This window comes from Rhipicephalus microplus, chromosome 4, assembly GCF_043290135.1.
Source record: "Rhipicephalus microplus isolate Deutch F79 chromosome 4, USDA_Rmic, whole genome shotgun sequence".
NCBI classification, from domain to species: domain Eukaryota; kingdom Metazoa; phylum Arthropoda; class Arachnida; order Ixodida; family Ixodidae; genus Rhipicephalus; species Rhipicephalus microplus.
In genome coordinates, this window is record NC_134703.1 from 23,667,134 (window position 1) to 23,693,984 (window position 26,851).

The following is a 26,851-nucleotide window of genomic DNA, read 5'->3' on the forward strand; positions in this document are numbered from 1 at the left end:
CGTTTTTCGCAGCAGGCATAGGTGTATCAGGCGTAGTCAGTCGACTCGGCTTCAATGCATCCTGAACGGCGCGGCTTTGCGACTCGGCAGTGAAAGGTGGGGCACACGCTTTCTTCATGAGTATCCAACTCGGCGTAGGGCGTTCGTTCAGTGGGAGGTGGGCGCACACGCTTCTTTCGCGAGTATCCTACTCGGCGCAGGGCTTCCTTCCGAGCACTTGGCAACAGGCGTAGTGGCGACTCGGCTTTATTGCGTCCTGAATAACGCGGCTTTGCGACAGTGAGAGGTGGGGGCACACGCTTTATTTACGAGTATCTAACTCAGCGCAGCACGTTCGGTCAGACGAGCCGCACACGATTACTTCGCGAGCATCCGATTGCAGGGCCATATGCCTTGGCAGGGCTTCCTTCCGCGAGCGCGACCCCCCGCTAGGCTGCTGCAACACTATACGAAAGTGCGGGGAGCGACAGCGCGATGACACAGTTAGGCCGGCGGAAATGCATAGCCTCCAAGAGTGTTGGCCCGCGGTGCATTCTGGGTGGCTTTATCCGCTCGCCTTTGTAAACTCGCGGCCGGGCAGGCTTGGAGGCAGATGGTGTCCTCCGATATTGTGCATGCGTATGTGTTGGTGCGCTGCAACGTTGTCGCGGCGCCGCCCTGGCGGCCGTTCCACTTCGTCGAGCAGTCGCTTCACCAGCACCGGGAGATCCCCCCACCCCCCCTTGTGCTGCATCATACCTAAGGCGCTTGTCTCGCTTGCGATCTTTCTCGCTGCGAAGACGACGCTATAGAGGGTTGTGGCGATGGTGTGGCAACCTTGTTGCTTGTATAGTATCAACGCCTCCTAGATTTGCCGTGCCTGCCGGATTATCGGCGGTCACTTGAGAAGCGGCGGTCGTCGGAACTACGGTGGTAGCGCCACTCAAGTAGGGTTGTCTTCAAATAGGTTTTTTACGTTTTTGGAGCTTATATGCAAGAAAAATAACGTAAAAAAAGTTTTACAAAGGCGTAAACGTAATTATGATTAACCCTACGTAACTGACGCCGTCATTCAACAAGCAACTATTTTTTTAATACAAGGCATCCTCTGAAATTTGTAGCAAACGCCAAAATTGCCGATCTCAAAGGCCGAGTACAGAGACCCTTATTCCTACGTAGGCAGCGCCGCCATAGATGACCGGCGTTTCGCGCTCGTTCGGCAGGCACAGAAAATCTAGGAGGCGTTGATAGTATATACACACTCGCACTATCGTAAACGGCCACGGTCCATTCGCCGTGTTCGGCTGCGGCCGTGTCGCCGAGTGCGCTGTCGTGCTCTAGATCTGCGCACAGTGACTCGGATTCAGCCGTGAGATCGCTCGTAAATGACACCCAAGTCGGGACGACAGTGCCGCTGCCGGTTGTTAGATGGAAGCGCGATAGCAAAGGCACCTCTTGTTGATCTGATATGCGTATTCTTGAGAGTGAAAACATCCCGCTTGGTTGAACTTAATGTATATACGTGGAAGTAAAGCCCCCCGATGTCAGGGCGTATAAATATTTCTCCTATCCGTACGCGTCTTCACTAATGACGCTGAACAACTTTGGGATAGCGAGAAGTGGAAAAAAAAAAAAACGCGTTTAAAGTTGCCTCTCTTCGAATTTTTACGACTTGCCTTGAAGCTCGGGAGAAGTCTGGTATATCATGCCGCGTTTCTTCAACAGACCACCTCGGGGCTCATTGGACGTCTAAAATTGCGTGATATAATGGGAACAGTGCTCTCTATGGTTTTCGTGCTTCTTCTTCTTTTTTTTTGCCGTATTGCGCATCTTTAGTTGTTAGTATACGCGTCTGTGGTGTACCGGCTTCCTTCTATTCTGTGTCCTTCGCTTTGGAATTAATACGTACCTGTTAGCTGCAGCTCTGTATTTCTGAGGTTCTAATGCGTGTTTTAGCTGCGATTTGACCGGGAGCCCGTGACGCGATCACCGCGTGATTGTCGAACGCAAATGTGACTGTTGCCATACTCTTATGGCGCAACAGAATATCACTTAGGGACCACAAGTATCACTTTCAGCGTAAACTCTCGCTGAGCGCCGGCCATCTTGCGTTGCTCGTGGAAGGGCGCAGGAGGACTCGACGTTGTCGCTTCCTATACACGGAATGTGTACCTCAAGGTCGTTGTCGCCGTGCTATCTTTCTTTGTTTTCTCTCCGTGCGGCACTGCACGCTGCTGAGCGCCGCGTTGACCGGGTGAGAAGGGCGCGCATGCATAAGGAGGTTGTCGCGCGCAGTGCATTCCATCGAAATCGCTTGGCGCGCTTGCGTATATAAGCAGTGTCGCCGCTGCGACGCGAGTTTTGGCCGTGACGCCGTCTACGTCGCATCCGAGTTGCGTACTGCGTCGCCGCACATCCGGACAGCTCAGGATGTCGAGCGCGCGCTATACGCCTGAACGCCCGAATGTCGAAGTTGATGATAAAAACAGACGCAGCTAGAAAGAAGAGAGATTTCCTCGGTGGGCTTTGCCATATATGTATAAGCGCATCGTAAAGTACATACGGTACAGGAATGGGTGGAATTTGTCATTATGCAGAGATTGCGGCAATGTGACTCTTTTTCAGGGAGCGGAGTGGAAACTTATTAATACCACGCGCTGTAATCGATTCGAATTATCTCCCGTAGCACATCGCGACTGAAACTGACACATGCAAGTATACCAGAGGCTGCTGTGCACTGATCACACTTTACGTTTAACCATAATAATCTTTATTTGGCGATTTTACCACCTCTATCCTTTTTATTATTTGAGAACTTTGAATCACTTAGGTTCTTACTTGGGGTTGAATGTCATTATGGAATCTGTTACGAGTGCATAACTGTGCCTTGTAAAGGCTTGTTTACACAGATGTGCACAAGCTGTGTCATGCTGTTTATTTTATCACTTGTATTTGTGTACTGTACCTTTCCTTTAATATATACTCTTTTCAGTGTAGAGAAATTTAGGGAGCCGAGCTGTTGTTTGGTGTCGTATGTTGGGATAGTTTGTTGTCGGTGTCGTTTGGCTTAGCGCAGGCAAAACCAAGTATAAAAAAATTAAAAAAACGAGGATGAAGGCGCGATGTGGAAAGAGAGAGAGAAAGAGAGAATTTACGAATAGAAAGAGGAAGAAATAGATCAAGAGAGAGGAAGAAATAAGCAGCAATAAGACAGAAAGAACGCGAAAAGAAAAAAAAGAAGAAATAGAGGAGAAAAGGGGGAAAAAGAAGAGAAAAACGAAGAAGGCTGCCCTGCTTTCCACTTCCTTCAGGCTGGGCACGCCTAGTGTGGAGCTGTCTTGAATGTTTTGTTTAGCATTGACCTCTCTTTTCCTATTCTGTTTGCCATTTCTTGTAATAACATTATGTCATGTTTCGTTTGACCCCTTTTGCACGTATACGAAAAAAAAAAAAAACAAGTTGCCAGACTTGCTGGTGAACTTTGTGTGTGTCACGAGTCGCTCTCGACGCACAGCAATAAATCGCATTAAAGAGAGATATATAGGCTATTGATACGTAAGACAGAGGTAAATGTTAGAGCATGGCACTACATACCTTTAGCCGTGCAACTGCTAAGCGCTCGGGGAAAGGGAACAGGAGAAGAATAGCGAGCATCATCAGTGAAGATAGCAATTGAAGGCATGCGCGAAAAGTTCACCCTCAGCTCAGCAGATGGCGCCGTACATTTCCACCACGTCGATTGACACTTTACTATACCCACTATACTTGATCCGTAAAGCTTTTTCACAGAACCGAAGCAACTATTTTATAAAAATATCCGTAGTTTTAAAGAAGTAGTGTTAAACGTGCATCATATATTGCGTTAACATGGCCGCGTGTTTCGTGTGTTCATTAATATATCAGTGTTTCCTCTGCTATATTCACGGTATATAGAACCCGTGACTAAGTTCTCAGCAGCAGGTCGCCGAACCATAATCAGCAATGCGCAGCCCTCAATGCCGCACGCTGCAAGCCTAAGTGTTCACGACATTACACCTACAACCTATCAGCACCCACTGAGGAGTTCTTTATGATCGCTTTGAAGTCGCGAGCCATGTATGCCTGTATATACAGCGCTACACAACTGAGCAGCCTGTTTGGCCGCGCGTGGCGTCTGTATGCGTAAACGATTTTGCCTCGTTCTCGCGGCCTGAATGCGTGCATCAACGCTCTCAATTTCATCTTCGCGTGCGTATACGCTCGTATGACGCATGAGCCTACAGCCTGCGGCGCTTTTGATGGCCACTCCCGTCTGATCTACCGCTGACGTGAAGGAATGAATGATCGTGCTTATATACTCTCGTTGGTCGGCCATTCGGGCTTTCATATATGGGGCGGTGCGGTGCAAATTGCGAGGCCCGAAATGCTTCGCCCTCGATGGTCCTGTTTTTCGTCCTATAAGCGGGCCACACCGCACGCGGATTTGCAACACTGGTGTCGTTCACGCTTAGTTTGTCTGTGTGCCGTCGATCTGATTTCGGTGGATACGGTTCCGTGCTCCTGCTCTGACTCGGCATTATATCCTTGTATATCCGGAGCAACAAGCCTCTTAACGGTTCCGATTGCTTTAATCTCGTTGTCATCCGGCGAAGCTTATTCCGCGCGCCGCTCTAGCGACGCAAGGCAAATGAAGTGTGAAATATCAAATGCGCATACACGAAGCATAATTGAGCCCCGTTATTTTGCGTGCAAGTCGAGGAACATAGCGAATTAATAGAAGTGTATCATGACTTGTGTATACTTACTTACTATTATCGTGTATTGTTAATTGTAGAGTTTCGCTCTGATGAGTCCTGTTTTGCTAACGGGGAGATAGATGTGTGCGGGCGCGTTGTGAACCGGTACGCTGGCTTACAAAGCCTCGTTTCAATTATTCCCACCCGTGCACGTAATGCTGGAACTGTTCTGCACCATCGGAGTCTCCTCTGCGACTTGTTTGGACCAAAATAAAGTTTTCATCATCATTATGATATCGAAGTAAAATTCACGCATTTCAATTGATTTGTCATGCAGCTATGCACAGACTTTGCCCCGGTTTAACCTGCATTTCCATGGAGGCGACCTGCTGGAGGGCCGTGTACTTACATGTGCGCTTTAAGTAACCCCAAGGGGAGAAATTTTCGGAGCTCTCCACTCTACGGCATTCCTCACAATCTTGTCGTGGTTTTGGGATGTTAAACCTTGACGATTATCGTATGCGATTTGAAATATGTCGAACGGAGCTAGTGCGAATGTTGGCCCTCGACACTTGGACAGAGGTCCAAGTTTTGCGATACCATGCAAGGTACGCATTCCCGCGGGCACTGTGGCCCCACTCTGTAGGTGCACCTGGTCCAACTCTCCGCCCAGTGCAAGCTGAGTGCAGTTGGGCAAATCGGGAAGCCGGTCGGAGTGCAGCCCTGTGTATGTGCCGGTTATTGCGAATAGACCAGATAAGGCTGTGCGCACTACAGCCCAGTATTTATAGGGTTACGGAGAGAAGGCAAGCAAAAAAAAAGGTGTACTGCGTTGGCCTAAATGGTCACTGCATAGACTTAAACGGCGTGCAAGCGAGCATTTGATCGCTGATGCGTGCCTGAGAGATATATGTTATCTTTAAAATCGTGGCTGGTCTCTCCCTGTAGGTGTCTTGTCATCTTTCGGGGTGTTAACATCTTTGGATGAAAAAGAATAGATTGTTTAAAACTACCTAAGGGTACGCGACTTTGACGAGAGCGAGCCTTTGAACGATGCCGCGCTAACCTGGTTCGGCGATGCGTTGCCCGCTAGTATTGCGCCTCACCACCAGGCGCCGCTGGCAGCGACAGCGATTCCTCGTTCTTTGCTTCTTTCGACGTCGCCTTCTCGCCGCCGCTCTCACCGCTCCCTCGCAGCGCGTTTGGCGAGAAACCATTTTGCTCGGCTTGCGCCGGCCGGCGGAAGAGAGAGAGCTGGCGGGAGGCTGCCGCCGCTCCTGTTTGCCGCGCGGCTGAACGCCGCGCATCTCAGCAGTTCGCGTGTGACAGTCGCCGTAGTGGTTTTACCGCTCGTGACGGTGATTTGTTGGCACCCAGTGTGCGTGCGCGATCTTGTGAGAGCCCTGTGCCAACGTCGCGTGCTTTGTGGTGGCGATCGTCAGCAGTGGCCGACTCCTTGCTGCCGGCGTTAGGAACGAGAGAGTGGAGGAGGGACGGCGCGGATGCCCTGCTCGGATGCTGCGCCGCTCCTCTCGGCTGCTCCCTTCTCGGCTCGGTTATTGATCGTCGGCACCGCATTTTCGGGCCCTGCGCTTCGACCTCCTCGCGTGTGGAGTGTCGTCGCCTGTGCCGAAAAGGGCGACCCGTGGATAACACGCCTCGGACGAACCGAGGACCCGTGGAGAGCCGTGGTACGTGCCAGCACTACGGTGCCATTCATTGTTCGTGTAGTGTCACAGCGGCGCTATGTCTCGCGAAAGATGTCAGCGCTAGGCGGGGTTTCCCGAGAGATGTGCGGTGATGGGTAACAATTTGTGCCGTCTCTCTCTCTCTCTCTCTCTCTCTCTCTCTCTCTCTCTCTGTGTGTGTGTCCGCCCGCCCGTCCGTCCGTCCGCGTTTCAGTGTAAGCGAGTACGGAAGTCTTCGCATTTGTGAAAGACAGTGTTGGCCTGGAGGATACCTTGTTCGTTTATTCAAGTTATTGCTAGTAACGTTTCTGGTGTTTTATGTAGTCGTGGCAGAAACAAAAACGTGCCACCTTGCGCACGCAACTGCGTTTTTATGAAATGGCTAAAGTTATTTACGTCAATTCGGCTACTGACAACGTGTGTTAGCCAGTGGCGCTTCCAAAGGGGAGGAGCGGTAAGGGCTCTTGCCCCCCCCCCCCCCCGAAGTCTGTCGCCTCCCCCTCAATTTAGTGCACGTGGTCCACCTCCATCCAATCACCAATTAGGACAAATGAGTGAAACCACTATGAGCACACGTTAACTGTCTTTCTGCTGCGAAGGGTTTTTTTTTCTGCTAGTAACAACAGAAAATGTCATAACCACTTCCCCTTTCCCTGTGTTACATTAGACAACCCCACCCCCTAAAATGAGTGGCTGGACATCCGCCCCTGGTACCAGCAAGTTTGCTTTCATCACTGTAAGCGAAGGTCGCGAGTCGTGCGAGCATCTAGCGACAAAATACGCGTGCCTACATCGCGCTAGATCTTACGCAGCCACAGGCGATACATCAAATATTTACCTTGGGAGGACACCGCTGTAATCTGGACACTAGCATCTGCTATGCTCCACCTGCACACTTCGTTGCGATGCGTATATTTTTTCTTTTCATCGTATAGTTGACATGGCCTCACCTGCCCATGGCACAGTCTGAATATAATTACGTGCTCCAGTGCTCCCACATTACTCGTATTAGTTTGGTCGCCGTATGTTTACCCTCCATCACTCTCGTTAGAGAATGCCGGCTGCGCTGTGCCACGCCCGAAGTTCACCGAAAAAAAGAGTGTACGTATACCACGCGTCGTCTAGCCTGTCGGTGCTGTGTGTGGGCAGAGAAATTAGCAAGCGTTAATCGTGTGAAAGAGATTCTCTGCTCTCAGATATCAAAAAGCCCGTGCACGGAGCGAAAACATTACGCATGTGATTATGATTATTGATTACTTAAATGGTCCATTCTATCGCGCTACAGTTACGTGGTTACTTTGGTGTCACGCGGTCACTTTTGATCGTGATCGGGCTTGATCCCGATCGAATCTCACGATCGCGATTGGCTCTCTTACGCAAGCTGCATAAGGGATTCAATATCGTGACAAATTCGGTCCTTAGTGGGCCAGATCGCGATCAGAAGTGCGCTGCTTGATACTGGTATAGAACGAAGGCACTTGTATTTGTTCGCCGAATTTGATTTCGCCGTCGCGTCTATACCGTCAGTGAATTAGGCGTTGAATGCCCATAGGAAATCAACTTCACATCTTGCTCGCCTCGTTTCGTCTGTCAGTCGGATGGAAATTCGCGAAAGGGTATAGAATACGCGTTTGCGTCTCACAAAGAAGGGAATGTTTCTTGACGCAACGACGTTGACGAAGGTCCATCAAGCCTGTTGTCAACTCGAGGGAATATGCAACCACACTCTCTTTTCTCTTTTGAACAAACGTGCGTACATAATCTTGCGACATGTCGCAGAACCACATCTCCCAGAATGGCTTCTTCCTTTTCGTCTACACAAGCGCGACAATCATTACCGACCTTGGCGCTTCTCCTGGGGTCTAATGGAGTTTTTATATCTGCCTCGTACTTCCTTATCGTCGTCGGGGGTTTCTCTTTTCGACGGGAGTTTCGAAACGGGGCAGCATTATCTTGTCCTACCACAAGCGGGCGCTGATAGCTTGGTCGATATGAAACACCAGTTCCTTGAAAGGAATGTCATGGCTTCTGTCAATGCCTTTGAATTCTTCTCACTGTGATGTGTTGCTTGATCGGCTGCTGAACACGGGTGACGAGACGGTGAAACCATGAGCAGAACTGCATGATGGCGCGACGCCATACTTTACCGTCAAAATTCGCGCGTCTGATGCATAGTTTTCCTGCGGCTCACTTTCGTTTAACAGTGTGGCGGTAATGTAGCGGTAATGTTGCGCGATTTTCAATGGTGAATGCACTTTTTCTGATCTAATGGAAGAAATCGCACTCATCTTCAAGTGTCAACCATCTTTTCTTATAATAATAATAATTGTTGGCGTTTAACGTCCCAAAACTACGATGTGATTATAAGAGACGCTGGGGTGGAGGGCTCTGGTAATTTCGTCCGCCTGGGGTTTTTCAACGTGCACGTAAATATAAGTATACGGGTCCCAAGCATTTTCGTCTCCGTCGAAAGGTGCGGCCGGGATTCGATCTCGTGACAAGCACCATAACCAACTAGACCACTGTGGTGGGTAAAAACATCTTCCCTAGAGCCAGGCATCTTTGTCATACATAGTTTTGTATGTAGGGCTCATATTATGTAGTAGTGTGTCATATTTATTTATTTATTGAACACACTTCAAGTACCCTGTACACAAGGTTTTACATGAGGAACATGAGGTTTAATTTACATATTCACTCGATTTTAACTCGACCACCATTGTAACGCCAATGATGGCTTCTCATTGTGTCCAGGAAGAAAAAGAAAAGATAATTTCGGTATTCGATTATAACGCGAGGATTGAATTTTGGTAGCGAAAATCTTAAAAAATCGCTTTAAATTCGAGTAAATATGTTACTTTCACCCACCTGATCGATCGATTGAATAGCCCTGGCTGCGAACTCTGAACGTCTTTACTCGTAAGATGTGTAGAAGAAACAAAAGCTGTAAAATTTTTTGCCCAAACGGAGGAAGTCAGTATTTGTAGAAGGTGCTGTTCTCCGCCAATGGTACTAATAAACAGCTGTGAAGACACAACGGCAGTGCTATTGTTGAAATTCCCGTTTGAAAACAGCACTGAACAACGAATGACCAACGTTAGTGTGCACAATATAACATATGCGATTCAGAAATGAAACGAAGCACATGAACTGTGGCCGAGCAGCGCAAAAGTGAATTCCACCTTACGCGCTGCATCAGAGAAGTGGTTCTTTATTTTTATACGAAAGTGGTCCAGGAGATAGTCTCATCACTTGAGTATTAAAAAAAAAAAATTAAGAACCTCTTCTCTGATGGAGCGAGTCGGCACTCGCTTTTGCGTAGCTTGGCTAGAGCTCACGTGCTCCGTTCTACTTTTGGAGCACCGTGCACACACGCATATATTCTTCGATTTCTAATCATCGCTATAACCCCCCCCCCCCCACCACCTTCACTGCATATAGTAGAGGATTTGAGACCACCAACTCAGGCCCCCTCCCCGGAGCTCCTTCTAAACAGAGTGCATTCTTGTCTCTTTCTCCGATCTTTATGGATTTGATATATGGGGTTTAACGTCCCAAAACCATCATATGATTATGAGAGACGCCGTAGTGGAGGGCTCCGGAAATTATTTTGACTACCTGGGGTTCTTTCTGTGATCCTTATGGACCGCGACTTCACTCAGTTGGTGATCGTGACTTCTTGGTCGCCCAGCGATGCGTCATAACTCATCACTGACCTTGGGGCGTTGCGAACGCTTTGGAGGACGTCTTCTTAATAGCGCACTCGCACAGCATGCGACCAAATCCTCCACGCGTTTGACGATTGCATAGCGAGACACGAAACACCTGCGGGTCGTTTTCTTCCCTTCGTCCGTTTGTAATGACGACGTCCTGCGTTCTCTCGTCGCGTGTTTGGACCGTCCACGTGGGCTACCAACGCAGCTGGAAGGTTGCTACGTGCCATACCGCGTTGTGGCGTATATAAGAAGACCATATATGCATGCAGCCCGGTGTGACGACCGTGTCTGTCGTGCCCCCGTGTATAGCGTCAGTCGCGAGTGGGTGATGCCGAAAGGGGGGAGAGGGCGTAATGGTTTCAGTGCCGGAATCGATTAAAGGTCCGCCCGGCGTGCAGGCACGTTTCGGCGGCGGTAGCCGCGGGCAGCGGCTTGTGCACGATGCGGTGCAGTCCGCTTCTTTCGATCGCCGCTGTGTCGCTGATGCGGGCTCCAGGGAAAGAGGCTGCCAGCCGCGACGTGTAATTTCGTGGGCGGGCTGGGCGCGCGTGTGTGTCTGCCCGTATTATAAGTTTGTTTATTTGATACCCACAGCGCCATAAGGCATTACAGTGGTGGGAATACAACATGATTACAGGACAGAGCACAAGCTCAATTTGCGGCAAGTACAGTACAGCCTATCCAGATAGTAGGAAGTACACTGAATACACAACGTAACGGAGATTGACAAAAATGTACGCAAAATGCCAGCGGGTAACATAAAGAAAAACAAATACAATATGTGTAGCGCACAACAAGACACCCGTCATCAACTGAACAATTCACTTGACTCTAACAAAGGAAAAAAAATGAATCACTGCCAACAGCGGCAACGATCGCTGAAGGTAATCGATTCCACTGGGTAACCGTTTTAGGGAAAAAAAAGAATTACTGAACCCTGCTGTCTTACATCGGTACTCCCGCACTTTGTAAATGTGATCGACTCGTTCAGGCACGTAATGAGGTGGAAAGATGTAACCTGTCACGAGGAATACAAGTTCGAGATAAAGTTTGTCAGGGTCTGGCCTATACTCGAGACACACACCCGTGCACAGGTGTATGAGGCAGTCTGATGGGCCTCCACGCTGCTGCCTTTGCGGGAAGCTACTTGGGGCGCTGTTCACTTCTCCGGGTACATCCTCGGCGTATCGCAGCTGCCGCCCCAGTAAGTCGAGTGACTGGGAGCTGTCGGTGGTGCGTCTCGCGCCAAGGCAGTCGGACTCGTGGGCTCCCTCGGTAGCCGTGCAAGGGCACACCCACGCTGAAGTAAGCTATATGAACGCAGCTCTAACAACGCCGTCTAGCTATGCTGCGTGGGCTGCAGTTATGTCGACCGAGGCAGTCGCTCTGAATCACGTTCCGATCCTTCTACGGCCGTTGGAGTGTAGGCGAGCTCTCTGTGTGGTTTAATCTCTCTCCGGGTATTGCCTGCGGCAGGTGTATACATACCTCTATATAGGAAAGCGATTGCGTTGCTTGGCGCACGTGTGCCATATAGCGTACGCTATTGCGGTTCTGCACATATAATCACTCTGAGCATTTGTGTATTTATAGCTTTCTGTGAAGACTCGGTGACTCAGTGTCGACGGTATAGTGGTAGAGAACACTGCATGTTTTACAGATGGTCTACCGAGAAATTCTTTACTTTTCAAGAATGTAGGTTTATAATTGGGTAGCACATACTCGAAAGAGTGAAATCTAACTTGGAAAACGTTCCAGTGCCAACAAATAATGACGCAAGGGATTCTTATACATTTGCTAATATCGTAGCAATTTCGATCATAGCTTTTACGCATGACACTGCGGACAATGTTGTCAATACGCTTACCTCTGTTGTTTCCCGCTGGCGCTTTTTAAGTTTTCCGGATTTATCAGTGTGCACCTGAATCAGGGATGCACTGAAAATCTTGCACTACAGCGTGGCATTAAATGTCGTTCCACCTTTCTTTGTTCCGAAAAAAAAAAAAACCTCTGGCGAGAAAAATTCTTCTCGGGGCGGGATTTGAATCGGCGTACTCTCGATCCGTAGGCAAAACGTCCCAATCACTAGGCCATCCAGGCATGCTGACAGCACATTGCAAATAGCTTTGCAGAATAGAGTGTATACCAAGGGGGTGAAAAAGGAAAGTGAGGGCAAAGATTAGAGAAAATAGGAAGGGAGAAAGTAAAACATAGCATAGAATGAATGAGAAAGAGAGATAAACAAATACAAACAAGAACGAGAATGGGAGACTAAAATACAGAAAGTGACAGATGGAGAAACACACAGATAGGAGGAGGAAGCGAGTGAGAAAAATTGAGAGATAAATAAAAGTATGAAAGAGGAAAAAAGATGGAGAAAAAAAAATGTGAAAGAATTCGAGAGGGCGAGAAATAAGGCAATACACTTCACATAAAAAACAGTGACAAGAGAGAAGGAATCAAATAGGAATGAAATAAGGAGAAAACTTGCAAAAAAGCAATGACCAGGGCTACAGAGGTGTACATCTGCTGCGCTGTCATTAGCGTTAATGGCGTCTCCGGTGCAAGCTACGCATTTTTTTTTCGAGGTCAATCGAGCTACGTGCAGGGTCGCATGTGTTCTCGCGCTCTGAGAAGCAACACTGCATTTTCGCGAGACGCTTCCCTTTGTGTACCGTGCCGCCTTCTCGATTTCGAAACAATAGGTCCACGGGGCTTCTGAGTGCTCCCCTCTCTATTATGGAAACAGTTTGTGACGTGAGCGCATAATCATTTTTGTTTTGTTTAGTACTATACCTGTCGGCTTCGCGGTGACAGTTCGAGAAGCATGCAGTGCAGTTCGCCTTGTTTTTCGCGAGCTAGCGTTGGCGATGTCGCTCTGAATTGTTCCAAGGTATCTGGCCCTTCGTGCGTCACGACTATAAGCGCATATACTGCTATACCGATGACGTTGGAGATTCTGCGTATGTACGGCCATTATTATCGTATAAGGTCTACAAGCGGTGGAGCGAATGCAGATTCCCTGCTTCTCAAAAAGAATCGCGTCGCGATTTCAGTGTCGTAGGCCCGATACTGTTGGCGAGCTCGTTGTAATAGGCGGCGATTTGTACAGTACCGCGCGGCTTTTTTTGTTGTTTTTTTTAACCGTGCATGCGTTTCACGAGCTTTGGAGTTCACGATGACGCCATGTCTGGGACATTTGGTTACGACAGCGTGGTGGAGTTCATCTGGGCCGAAACTTATTTTAGGGTGCGTAGTATTAATTATGCATGCTGCTGAAAAGTTCTTTTCTGATGACTTGGTCGAGCGAAAGACACGTTGATGTAACCCTCTTACTGAGAGGTACGCTGAGGAGTAAACGGAAAACGCGACCTATTTTAATATATTCAAAGGTGTCAATGAACGTGTGAAAAGCGCCGGCACTGGTGTAACCGGAGAGGGGAACTTTTTTTTTCAGTTTTTTTTACTTATGCAAACACACGCACGAACATGCTTTAAGGACATATGGACCCCCCTCCCCTTTGCAAAATATTTCTGGCTATGTCACTGTGTGCTGCTATGAACCAAGCAACGTGAAGTTCTACGGAGCTAGTTGGCTTATAGATACCACGCAAGTTACAGCAACGGAACTATAACAAGAAACAGCGTCGTCTGGCTGTCCTGCTTTGTCCCTCGTTTGCGTTTCGGCTGCCTATAATGTCTCAACTAGAGAACGCAAACTGCTATGCACGCGGCTGGCGAGATCCCATTTCACGGATATTAAGCGCTTGTGAGCCCATTTTTGTTCGGTGACACAAGGCGGCTGAAATGCCTCTCTCAAGAACAGGTAGTTTTATCACAATGCATCCACTGCAGCTTTCTCTGACAAGCGGCAGCTCTAGTGGTGACGACGGCGAATGTAGCAGTCGCAAGCACTAATGTATAGTTGCCCTATACCACTGTCGTCCACCACGCTGAGCACATTGCGAGTACATTTGTTGGTGTTGTTGCGCCCTCAAAACCGTATACACACACACAGGCTACTTCGCTGCGCGCTCTCATTCACACATTCTTCTTCTTCGTAGAAGCCTATTGAGTTGCGGTGTTGCTGCGCCTTCATCGTGTACACGCTACCGAGTTTAGCTCGGTGCGCCGATGTAGACCGAGATATTGGAAATCGTGCAAGCTACCGCAGCGAGCGAAGTTTTCGGCGGTTAGCGAGAGCTCTTCGCTATACTTACGCGAAAGGTGTATACGACTGAAGCTGAGACTCCGTCCTGACAATTGTGCATTCCCTTCTTTTGCTCTTTGTTCCATTTCACTCGGTATTCTATTGCGGGTGTCCTTTGTAGGTAAGCGCTAATGTTTCTGCGTTAGCTTGCCACATCCATACGGCGTACGCGCTCGCAGCTCAAGGCATGTCTCTGCTGCAAACTCTAGTTTTACATTGTATACACAACTGCACCGATGTGAGACGCGTCGCTGTCTCTCTTTCTCTCGCTCGCATAGTGATGACTTACAGTCTTGTTTGTAAATGCGCGCAGTGTGGTGAAAGCTATGGAGCCGGCTGATTTCTGGCACGGCGCGTCGAGACCCTGTTCACATTGTGAACGATGTCACCTGTGTCGATCTCGAAATGCCATATTGTTGTGATTATTGACGTCGATCTTCATTCTTGACAATGTCATTGCTCTACCAGACAGCATTACATCGAAGACACGGTTGTTTATAACCACTTGCGTAAGGATGGTGTAAGAATGGTTGACACAAAACCTATATATATTAAATGAAGCCAAAGGGCCATGCCAATTGACCAGTCCATCGGTGCTGTCTAGTTAAGTTGGCTGCTATGGGTGGCAGCACATGTACTGGTCGACAACCGATTAATGTGTGACTGACAAATGTGTGCAACGTTGTTGGACTGCTAGGTTACAACTGATTTTATTACAAACATCTGTACAAATAATGAAATTTAGCGTAGAACGACCGTAATACTCTTACCTTAGGTAGTAAAAGACGACAGTGCGAATTTAGGCGACGTTTGCCGCATCGGTTCTACAACGCTGAACGCTTTTAGGGAGTTTCTGCGGTCGCGTGATGGTTCGAGCAGTACGAAGGCCCTTCACGGGCTGGTAGGCGCCAAGAGCACGCATCATCACGCTGCGACCGACCTAGGTGAAAGGGGGGGGGGGGGGGTTGTATAATGAGCATCGTCAGCGAACAAAGCTCACTCGCTGTGGCCGCGTTCACGGCAACAAAACGGCCAGGGAGGAGAACGGGTGGACGCACACAGCGCCGGAAGTGAGCGGGGGGGGGGGCTCACTATATAGGTAGGGAGGGAAAGGGGGGCACGTAGTGTGAGTAGAACGAAAAACTGTGGGGCTGTCGTCGCTCACTTTGAAGGTGCGCGCGCTTTGTACCGAGACTGAAGACTTTCGACCGAAGTCGTGACCGCCCCGAGTGGCTTTCGCCCGCACGAGGGCAAGCGCGTGGCCGGTGCCTTGAGGGGGTCAGTACGACGGAACAGCACGACGCTTTGCACTCCGGAAAAGGGAACGCGGATAGGAGGAGAGGGACGAGGGGTATGGAAGTGATGAACATTCATCATCATCATTGCCCCGCCGCGGTGGTCTAGTGGCTGAGGTACTCGACTGCTGACCCTCAGGTCGCGGGATCGAATCCCGGCTGCGGCGGCTGCATTTACGATGGAGGCGGAAATGTTGTAGGCCCGTGTGGTCAGATTTGGGTGCACGTTAAAGAACCCCAGGTGGTCGAAATTTCCGGAGCCCTCCACTACAGCGTCTCTCATAATCATATGGTGGTTTTGCGACGTTAAACCCCACATATCATCATCATCATCCAAGCATATATGTAAGCAAATCACACGCAGAGGAGAGGGAATTGTCTTTCAAATGTGGAGGGGCGAAGTGGGTATCTAAGGAAAGGTGACGCTATATAGCTTGTGCAACCCGTAAGGGAGTGCAGCTGAGAGAGCAGCGGACCGCGCAGATGAGAGTTCGTAGTCCAGTGGTTGATGGTGAGACTCCAGCACACCCTTGTGAGCCTCTGCTTCGCAATATTTGTTGCGCAGTGCAGTATAGTGTTCGCTCTGTGCGTCGTGGTGTCGTTATTTTATGAGCTCCTCTCTCTTTTTCCTCCCCTCGTTCTCTCTTTGAACGTGTTGGTTGAGACGGTTAAGCATTCGACATGCATCTGCCTCTAAAACAAAGGGAGTTCTTCTCTCTTTAACGTTAGTTACGCATCGCCGAGGTCCTCTTCGGTCGCAGCTTTGTGTCCCCGGTCCGCGGCTCCTCCTTCAGACACCTCCTCAAGTTGCCGCATGCAGTCGTCCTCGGTTCCTATTCCTAGATAACCCGTGAACTATAGCCGCCTACCTGGCCGGTGTTGGTCGTGGATCCTGCCTGCCGCTGCGACCGCTTTCCGTGTCTCTCTTTCATCGTGGTGCTGAGCGGTGCCACACGAAGGAGCTGCAGAAAATGGCACATCTTCCTCTCCTCACTCGCGCTCTCTCGTTAAGAACGCAAGAACACCGTTCATGATCCGCCTTGGCGTCGCGTGACATCACCTACCAGCAAGCGAGTCCAATGAAAGGAGCTCTCGCAGGTGCGCCCCGTCCTCGGACTCCAGTGACCGTGCTCCCATCTTTCCTATCTCTTCTATCCCCTCATTTTGTCGTCGCTCGCTCTGGCTTACCACCTCACGTCTCTTCCTCTCTTCTCCTTCTTCGGCTTTCCTACACCTTTACTCCTATCCTTTTTATCCCTCCTCACCCCCATCCCTCGTGAGCTACTGTGGCGGTGTCGCTCACTGAAGCAGACAATAACGGGGCTCATTTTTCTCTTCTTTTCTCTTTTTAAGAATCACTTCTCTGACATCACCTGCGCGAGCGACAGTACATGTGCGAGTCGTTTTGTGGGGCCCTAGCCCGGTAGCCGAGCACACGGGAACACTAGCTAGTCGTGCTTTCTGAAAAAAAAAAAAGTCGGTACAGGTTTCGCTTGTCTGGCTTAATTAACGAAATGTGTATAAAACGCTCGGGGCCTGCCTTTCTTTCAGTTCCTTGTGATATAATGGAACCTGAAAATTCTATTTCTAGAAGTGATGTGATAGCAAGCGACAGTGTACTGATTCCTCTCTCAGATTTGTTACCCTCGAATCCAGCGTTCTCCACAACTTATAAGGTTTCGCTTTGGGATACTGAAAGTTAGTCCAGGCTCAAAATGCGCTCGTTGGCTCTTAAATTATTTAAATAAATTCTCGGGGTTTACGTGCTCAAATAACGACGTCATAGCGAAGCGCGATGCTCGGAATAATTTTTGACCGCCAGGGGTTCATCGACGTTCACCCACGTATATGGGTGCAGGAGCGTTTTGGTATTTCACCCTCCCCCCCCCCCCCCCCCCACTGAGAAATACCAGAACCAAAATGCTGACGCCGTGACCGCGGTAATCGAACCCGTATACCCTCGTGCTTTGCAGCAGAAGTGCTGTGTGTATACACGCGACAGGCGTGAAGCCACCACCACCACAGCTGCTTTTCCGTGTACACAGTCACCACACTTCGTATTCCGGAGCACCTGCGCACGTGGTTCCGCATCCGCGACCTTCTAGCTGCTCAGCCGATGCTTTGTGGCACTCGCGGTAAAAGTGGCTCCCACGAAATCCGTCACGAGGATGGTCCCCTTGGTGGGAGAGTCCGCGTACCTCCCCCCCTCCCCCCAACACACATGTTTTTTTTCTCTCGTCATTTGTCTTGACTATTTATTTATTTTTTTTAGCTTAGAGAGGCGCGCCTGGTGAGGTCGTGCGCATCGGTTTCGCCTTGCGTCACGGCCCGGGCCTTCTGTTCCCGCATAGCGCAGCGGTAGCTCCGTGGCGCGCTGTGGCGGTGCCTAGGATCTCGGAGGAGCGTGAGCGACCTGTTTACACGCTGCCGTTGTGCACGCGGAAGAAAACCGAAGCCCGTCACAGCATGTGTATACGATGCATATGTTGTCCACGTACGAAAGCCCGTGTAACGCGTATACGAGGTGCAATTAACGATTACCTGTCGAACCTCGGACGTGTTTGCTTTACGGGCAGGGCGAAAAATGGCCAGCGCTGGCTCCGCCTTTGCCTGCATCGCTCGCCCGTTGGGGAGCGCGCGTGATTGCGCTGCGGGGTATTAGCGTCAGTTTCAGTCTGGCTGCAGACAAATGGTGCTAGCTTACTCTCCTCGTTCGTTCAGTCAGTGGCTGGACTATGAGCGCACAGTCACCAGTAAATATAGCCCACCAAAGGCTCTTGTCGTCAGAACTTTCTTGTTCGGGGTTTCGCTCAGGATAGGAATACTTGACTTTCATCTGCGTTTAGATATTACATCTTCATCAGGATATAAATAGCTCAATGCAGGACATGGAGCCTGAATTGACGGGCACTTGAAGGGGTCATGATTGGTATCCGATTCTGCCGCCGCGTGAAAGTAATCTTCTTGCTTGCTATAAGCCGTCTGTCGACAGGGTCGCTCACCGAAGTTATTATACATCGAGTTGTAGTGTTGTTCTGCACCGTAGTCAGTGTCAATGCTAGTTGCATTGTTTGAAGCAGTCTGTCCGTGTGGCAAGTAAAAGCTCAGCCTTTGTGACGTCTTGTTTAGACAAACCAATGTTTCGTTTGAAAACCATAGGCTCTCGAGATGTCATATACGTGCACACAGATATACCACCGCGTCTGTCGCTGTTGATAATCAAGTCATATTCATGAGTACCACGTCGTCCTGATGCGCCTTGTTTATCTATCGGCAGTGCACTATACGTGATCGTTGGTTTTATGCTAATTTGTCACATAAACGTGTTCCGTGAGTCAGCGCTTGCACATGAAGCTCTGTCCCTTGTTTGCTTATAAATGTAGTATGTGTCATCGCATGGTTCAACAACGTCTTTATTCTCTTCATCTTTGTATTGTTTAGGTACATCGCCTCCATATGCCCTTCGCTGATCGGCTCTTTCCTTCACGGCCCACTTGCCCCGCCGTGGTGGTCTAGTGGCTAAGGTACTCGGCTGCTGACCCGCAGGTCGCGGGATCGAATCCCGGCTGCGGCGGCTGCATTTCCGATGGAGGCGGAAATGTTGTAGGCCCGTGTGCTCAGATTTGGGTGCACGTTAAAGAACCCCAAGTGGTCGAAATTTCCGGAGTCATCCACTACGGCGTCTCTCATAATCATATGGTGGTTTTGGGACGTTAAACCCCACATATCTATAAATCAATCCTTCACGGCCCACTTGCTGGCGTACGCAGCAGGCTTCGACTAGATGGCAGCGCTCACGCGAGCGTTATAACTAGGCCGTGATTACAGACTGTCACAGAAGGGAAGCCTTTACCAGTTAAGCCGGAACACGTGGGTCTGTCCATACGCACGCGCAATGCAACGTATATATACCATATAGCAACGTCTCGAAATAGTGTAGTTACCCGTCCATTTGTCAGCACTCGCTAACGCATGTGTTCTCTACTCTGCACTTGTGTTTTCGCTAATGTGCGCACGTTGAGGACGCACGAACGCATGGCCGGGCAGCGAATTCATATGTAGCGTGTTGATTTTGATCGCTGCCTCCGAAAAGGAAAGTTAGCTCGCAGCGCGGGTCTGTCCGGGCGACGGCTGCTGTATGTATACGCACGTCCACTGGATGAAAGAGCGTGCGCGTTTTTCATCCAGTGGCTGTGGTATATGTGCATGCGCGGGCACGCTCGCGCGTCATATGATGGTCGCGGCGTGCCTGTATGCGTTGTCTCGGCTTGGTATGGCGGAAGCGTGCTTCGACGCCAATGTGTCGATGAATTCCTTCGATTGTTTCACGCATATGCGCATGCGCTTAATGAACGCCCTGTATGGCGCGGCAGCTTGATCGGCCTATAGTCGGAATGGGTTCTGTACTTTAGAGGCTTCCGGGAGCGTATACATATACTTCGGTATGATAGTCCGATCAGCAGAGCCCCTCCATACGACTAACTACCGTATGGAGTTTGCCTGATCCCTTTGTAGTTAACATATACAGCAAATTTGGTGATTGTGATTTGAACGTTCTGTCGGGACGCCTTTGTGACGCACCCTTCTCACTTACACGCGGTGCTTCGATAAGCGGAAAACCAAGGGAAAAAATGGCAGCATATCCACGGAGTGAATGATGGAGAGTGAGGCGAAGCATTCATCCGTCCATGCGTCCATCTGTGTGACCGTCCATGCGTCTGTTTGTGCGCCCGTCCCTGCGTTCTTTCATGCATCCGCCCCTGCGTCCGTTCATGCGTCCATCCATGCATCTGTTTGTGTGTCCGTTCGTTCATCTATTCAACACTCCAAGTCCCACCATCTCGCATCTTTTTATCATATATTCCCCATATAGAAGCACCGCCATCCAGCGGACATTCCAAGGACTAAACGAGAGGTGGCACACGCACACTTTCTTACGGCTGGCGCTTCGGGTCCACTTCCCACCTTTAACCACCTCGAGGTCATGGTATATTCTAGTTCACTGTATTCATGGCAATGCGACCAAACGCTCGCTAAACCTTTCTAAAGCTAAGGAGGTTACACCCAGCGAGTATAATGTAGCATCCCTTTCTTGTCCGATAGTGCTCAATGTACATGCCAATGGCTGCTAATGGGGATCGCAGCGTGCGCGTTGACTAAAAGCCGAATGCACCTGTCTCTCATTCCTCATTAGCAGCCATTGGCATGTACATTGAGCACTATTTTTTATTGTTAAACAACGCACAGAAGAAATCTCTCACGGGCACCACCTTGGAGGTCAAGTGTTATACCTATTTCGGGTATGTGCCACTGGTGGTTACATACGAGGGACGCCCAAGTCACGCCATAAGGAGCTTCGCCCCTAAAAAGAAAAGCTTTTGCGGGCATCTCGCTTATACGAGTGGTGTTTTCGCTTGGCGATGAATACTCACCAAGAAAAGATCGTTCTTGGCGGCCGGTGGTGCCGACGTTCGGTTCACGTCGGTCTGTTCTTCTTTCCTGCCGAGGCGCACCACCGCTGCATGCCCCACGCTTCGCGCGAGAACAGCTGTCTTCGCTCTTCACCGCCGCGGGTCCCTTTTAGCACCAGCTGCTCCTCGTACTACGGCGGTTGATGCGAGCGACGATAGATAAAAAGGTCCCGTGGTGCTGCGTCTCGTTTAGCCCGCCGCACGTTCCTCGCTATGCAGTCGGGCCCTGCCCTTAATGGCTCCTATAATGAGTGCCGCGCAATTATGCAATTATACGCCTGGTTCAAGCTTGGTATATACAGTGCCAGTTCTCCTCCAGCCATTGCGCGCGACGATGATACGCAGCTTTCTATGATAGTCTCGCCAAGTGTTTTTATTATTTTTGCTTTCGCAGCCACTCTTCTCTCTGTCTCCATCTTAATAGACGAAGATTGATTGCCGTGAACTAGTAACCCGTATTTCTGCCATGCTTCGCGTGGCTTGTAGTCGGTGTCTGCGGCCGTTCTATATTTTGCGCTTCGTCGTCTTGGTGCTCCACGACGACAAACAGGCAAATCGCCTGTTCTCTATGTTTTGTTATTTTCGTTTATATAGTTCGGCGCTCTAACCAACGCCCACAAAGGTGCTTTCAATCTACTTGCGCATTCTGCACGATGCACATTTAGTGTTCATGCATGCGAGCAACTTCTGCTCATTCCGCGCCTATAGGGCGGTTTGGCCTTGTGGATTATAACCTTGGCTCTCTGCTTTAAGTTCGCGCTGCAGTTCAGATTATTCCTCGAAAGGCCGTTCGACGTTTTCATAAATTTAGAAGTGTGGCAGCTTGGGCTATAGTTGGTATGGCATGACGATAGTCATAGCGCGAGAATAGAACGACGACACTGAAACACTGTGACACAGAGACACAGAACGACGATACAGAGACGATACCGTCCCTCTTGCCTCTGTGTCGTTCTGTTCTCGCGCTATAACTATCATTTTCGTAAAGCTTGGTTGTCAAAGCATACCACTTCTTCCTTAGGCCGAAGATGGGTCGCGGGTCCATTGGGATATGTTTCATTGTACATTGCTCAGAGATAATCGTGTCCTGCAGTGGTTTCATTAGGCAATGACGACCACGGGTGTGCAGACGAGCTAAAATCCTCTCTATATAATCAAACAGTGTCACCGGTGAAGGTGTTATCGTTCTTGGTCTAACGACAAATGCCCGGATGGAACTATTTGTAGCGCAGGAAACACGCACGCGCTCGCACGCACGGACTGCGTTTCCCGCGCTATAACAATAAATACGCTACAAATCGTTCCCGAAGTCCGCCGGAACTTTCTCTCGGCTTCCGTCCTTGACAATCGCTGTATGTATATACGCATGCGGCAGGTACACACACGTATATATACGTTATATATCGTCCTTCGGCTTTATCGAAATGCAAGGCAATCTTCGCCGGGCATATGCAAGGCGGGAGGGGGAGTCCGCGATTTGTTCCTGCACAACCAGCCACAAAGCTGATGGAAGGGGTGGGCCGGGGACTCGGTCTCTTCGTGAGTGGCCGGGCGGGCCGGATACTCGACGCCGCTTTCCACGTGCATGGCGCCGGAAGCCTCGCATGCATGATGGACCTCCGACGCGCCTCTATTGTCTCCGCAGCAGACCGCCTTGATTCGCGTTTTATAGCCTCTTTTTTTCTCTCTCTCTCTTTTCCTTTGTTTTCGCTTTCCGTGCACGGGAGAAAACAATGCACTGCACGGCGATCGCAATTTACGGGCGCTGCCAACCTATATAGCGCTCGTTTTGTTCCGGCTGTCGACTTGTCTCGGCCGCCCCCTGCCTGCAGTCAAGTGCTGTAGCGTGAAGCTCTGACAGACAGGCAGGCATTCGCGGCGACCAAGACCGTGCACGGTCAACACCACCTAGACTTTTTTTTCGAAAAAATCTAGGTGGTGTTGGCACGGTCCCCTAGATGATGCGGTTTCTTATTAGAAATGCGTTGTTATCCCGCGGCTTTCTTGTTTCTCCTGTCAACGTGTAGGCTGTAATTGCAGTTGTTCCATATCTGCCTGACGGTAGCGCAAACTGTCATGGCAAATGGTAAAATGGTCCTGAAATGAAGCAGAATAAAAAAAAAGGGAAGAGACGTCACATGTCAGTGTCTTTTTTTTGTTGTCATTCGTACAGTTTTCAAGATAGGAAATCATAAAAAAAAAGAAAAACGCGCATAGTTTCGCAGCAGGTATTCCATTATTTTACAGAACCTTGTTGACGTGCCCTATTGTTTTCATGTCGACGTCGTCACAGGTCGTCATAGACCTGGTCTGAAACCGTATGCATTCAAAAAAATCCTTCCAACGTCACAGCTGTGGTTCGCAACGCAGAGCAACGTCAATGCTGCGTGGTCGTTTTTGAGGACTTTATTGCTGTGACGTATATTCGCTACGTGTGTGCGTGAATCGCGGTGTCGTCACACGTGTAGAAAGAGGGTTTTGTTTTCTCATTGTCAGCGGGGAATGAATACATTGCGTAAGAGTGTCTTCTTTCAACTACATTGATTGATTTGTGGGGTTTAACGTCCCGAAACCACCATATGATTATGAGAGACGCCGTAGTGGAGGGCTCCGGAAATTTCGACTGCCTGGGGTTCTTTGACGTGCACCCGAATCTGAGTACACGGGCCTACAACATTTCCGCCTCCATCGGAAATGCAGCCGCCACAGCCGGGATTTGATCCCGTGACCTGCGGGTCAGCAGCCGAGTACCTTAGCCACTAGACCACCGTGGCGGGGCGTCTTTCAACTACATTGCTAAGCGAAAATGAATTACGCATTATTTGCGTGGGATGATAAACTCAACACGAGTATCGCAACCATGCATGCACTTGCTCACGCAATGTGGGTATTGTGTTGATTCGTTTTGATAACACCGGTGCTCATTACTGCACCCCTCAACAGGAGCCGGAACTTTGAGGATAAAATGGGTTTAATCTAACCGTCGTAAATCCTCTTCTGGGTTCTATATGTGTAGAATCGAGTTTATCCGAAAGCGAGGGAGCCTATACCGCTCCGCGTGCGAAATTGCTGCTGATGAATAATTTGACAACTTTTTTTTTTTTTTTTGCCTGAGGGACCCCACCCATCCGCTGTTGGAAAATGGAGAACTGATTCATTGATTGATCCTGTTACGGGAAATACTTCGCCCCAGATACAGGACCTGACTTGTTACTTAACACGTCAACAGCGGTTCATACATAGGCAAAAAAAAGGAGGCGGTTTTATATCGCGAAGTCACGATATGATCATGAGGGGCGCTATATATATAGTGGAGGGCTCCAGTAATTTCGATTACCTGGGGTTGCAGTAAAACAGATAGCTGGGCGAGCTAGTATATTGTATAGCTTTTTCAGCGCGCACTAGCTAGGAAAGAGACAGACGAGTGCTGGAATTCTTTAGCGTGTGCTTAAATATAAGCACACGGCCTGTGTGCTGTATTTACGTACACGCTTAAAATTTGAGACTTCGTTCTAAAAAAAATGGCAGTTTTGCTTTTTTTTTTGTAATCTGCCCTAGGAATTTCGATTGTTATTCTCCTAAAACAACATTTTATCGCTGCAAGAATTGCCGCGAGTCGTGTTTCGGCTGCTGCAATCCTGCACGAGCCACTGTAGCGCGTTTCGCCTGCATCAAAATGCTACCGCCGGGGCCGAGATTCGATCCGGCGACCTTCGCGTCAGCAGTCGAATGTAATGGCTGGACAACAGTGGCAGGTATAGGTTCGTTTTACATTTCAGTAAACACCACTGATATGAACCGTACTCTTTTTGTGGCGCCCGAAAGGCTGTCATGCTCGAAGTCTTAAGCATGACGATAGTTATAGCGCGAGAACAAAACGACGACACAGAGACAAGAAGGACACGAAGGATACGTGTCCACAGAGACACAGATACCTTCTTGTCTCTGTGTCGTCATTTTGTTCTCGCGCTATAACTATTGTCATGCCATACCAACTAGCCCAAGCTGCCACACTTTGAAGTCTTAAGACACTTTTCGACGGGCGTTATGTGCACGCGTGTATATATAGAACGGCTGCAGCGTGTGTGGTCCTTCGCAGTGTGCGTCCTCGTTTGCGGGACACTCTTATCGTCGTCCCTGTTCGAATAGCAGCTTGCAGACGGGTCATTTTGTCCCGTTTGGCTTCGCGGCAATTAGAGGACGCCTGGAAGCGGGAGCATCATTAGCGACCCGGACAATACGGGCGACCTAAGAAGCCTCGCCGATGGACTGACTGCAGCCACGCGCTGTGGCTGCTTGCACACAAGGAGACCTTGCTGCGTCTCTCTGGAGAGTTGTATGCTTGTGCGACGCTTCGCAGTATGGTATAGCGTCCGTACATCGCATGACAGTATTTAAATGAGCATGTGCGAATATTTGAACCACCTGTTCAGCCCCGCCGCGGTGGTATCTAGCTATATAAGGTACTCGGCTGCTGACCCGCAGGTCGCGGGATCGAATCCCGGCTGCGGCGGCTGCATTTCCTATGAAGGCGGAAATGTTGTAGGCCCGTGTGCTCAGATTTGGGTGCACGTTAAAGAACCCCAGGTGGTCGAAATTTCCGGAGCCCTCCACTACGGCGTCTCTCATATTCATATGGTGGTTTTGGGACGTTAAACCCCACAAATCAATCAATCAAATCAATTAAACCATCTGTTCAGCGCGTGTGACTGTCCCATGGCCGGTTTTCGGCGTATCTCGGTCGGTTTGTAGAATTCTAACGATTAGTGCCAATGTTAGGTTGGACGTTGAGCAGCGCTTTGCCTCGTGTAGTCGCTGTGCTTGTCGAGACCGTGACATGGGCACAAACTCTGCTCTCAATGTGCTAGAATACGTCGATCGACCTCATAACGCCTGTCTCCAAGCTAAAGATGCGGCGTAGGCCGCTTATATAGTTGTCCGCTTCGCGTAAAATAGATTCCCACAATGGGTCTGCTTGACATTTTCCTCCTCATCCCGCCCCCTTTTCTTCTTCTTCTTCTTAACTGATCGGCATCAGAGGTTGATATCTATGAGATATCAACTCAGATGTTCAACTGTTATCAACTATGTTATAAATCTATGAGATATTATTATTATTATTATTATTATTATTATTATTATTATTATTATTATTATTATTATTATTATTATTATTATTATTACGTAGATATAGGAAAGGGGAACAAAACGGCTTAACGTGTCTTCCAACTATGCTCTGTTGTTTTTGTTTGCGAAACGTGTTCGATCAGCGTTCGGTTACATGAGCATGCGCGCGCGCGTTTGTGTGTGTATTTGTGTTTGTGTGTGCCGAAAACACCCTTTGTTATTGATTGCTATAAGGATTAAAAAAAAGAACTCAAGAGCGTACGAAAAAGACGTCTGTGAAGATATTACGTCATTTTCACTCGTCTATAGCCCGATGACTATTTGTGTGACTAAATTTCCCGATATCAGATATGCCCTCAGCTTAGGCTGAATTGAAGCGATCGAGTTAACTTTCAAAGAGAAAGCGTGCCGTGAGGTGCATGCGCAGCGCATTCATATCAATGAGCGTCGTTTTAACAGCGGATCTCTTTGATTTCGGACAAACTTCGTTAGTCGTAGCGATTTGGCCTGCAAGGGATTCAATAACTCTAATGGGTGGGAGATGGAGTACAGAAACAGAGAGAGAGAGAGAGAGAAAGCGAATAAAAACACGAAAATGAAATGCAGTGGAAAAAAACAACTTAATTTTTGTCCTACAGGACGCGTATCGG

The 26,851-nt window shown here is 49.2% G+C and overlaps 1 protein-coding gene across 3 annotated transcripts in view; it reads left to right on the forward strand.

The window, feature by feature from the left end:
* Positions 1 to 26,851, forward strand: part of LOC119171561 (uncharacterized) — a 160,484-nt gene that overhangs the window by 52,903 nt on the left and 80,730 nt on the right. Inside the window, exon 1 of one of the 3 annotated variants that reach the window (XM_075892335.1) lies at positions 5,976 to 6,385. The exons of the other annotated variants lie outside the window; for them this stretch is intronic. The gene's annotated coding sequence lies outside the window, so the exon portion shown is untranslated. Of the gene's footprint in view, positions 1 to 5,975; positions 6,386 to 26,851 lie in introns of those variants that run through there. 3 annotated transcript variants of the gene reach the window in all.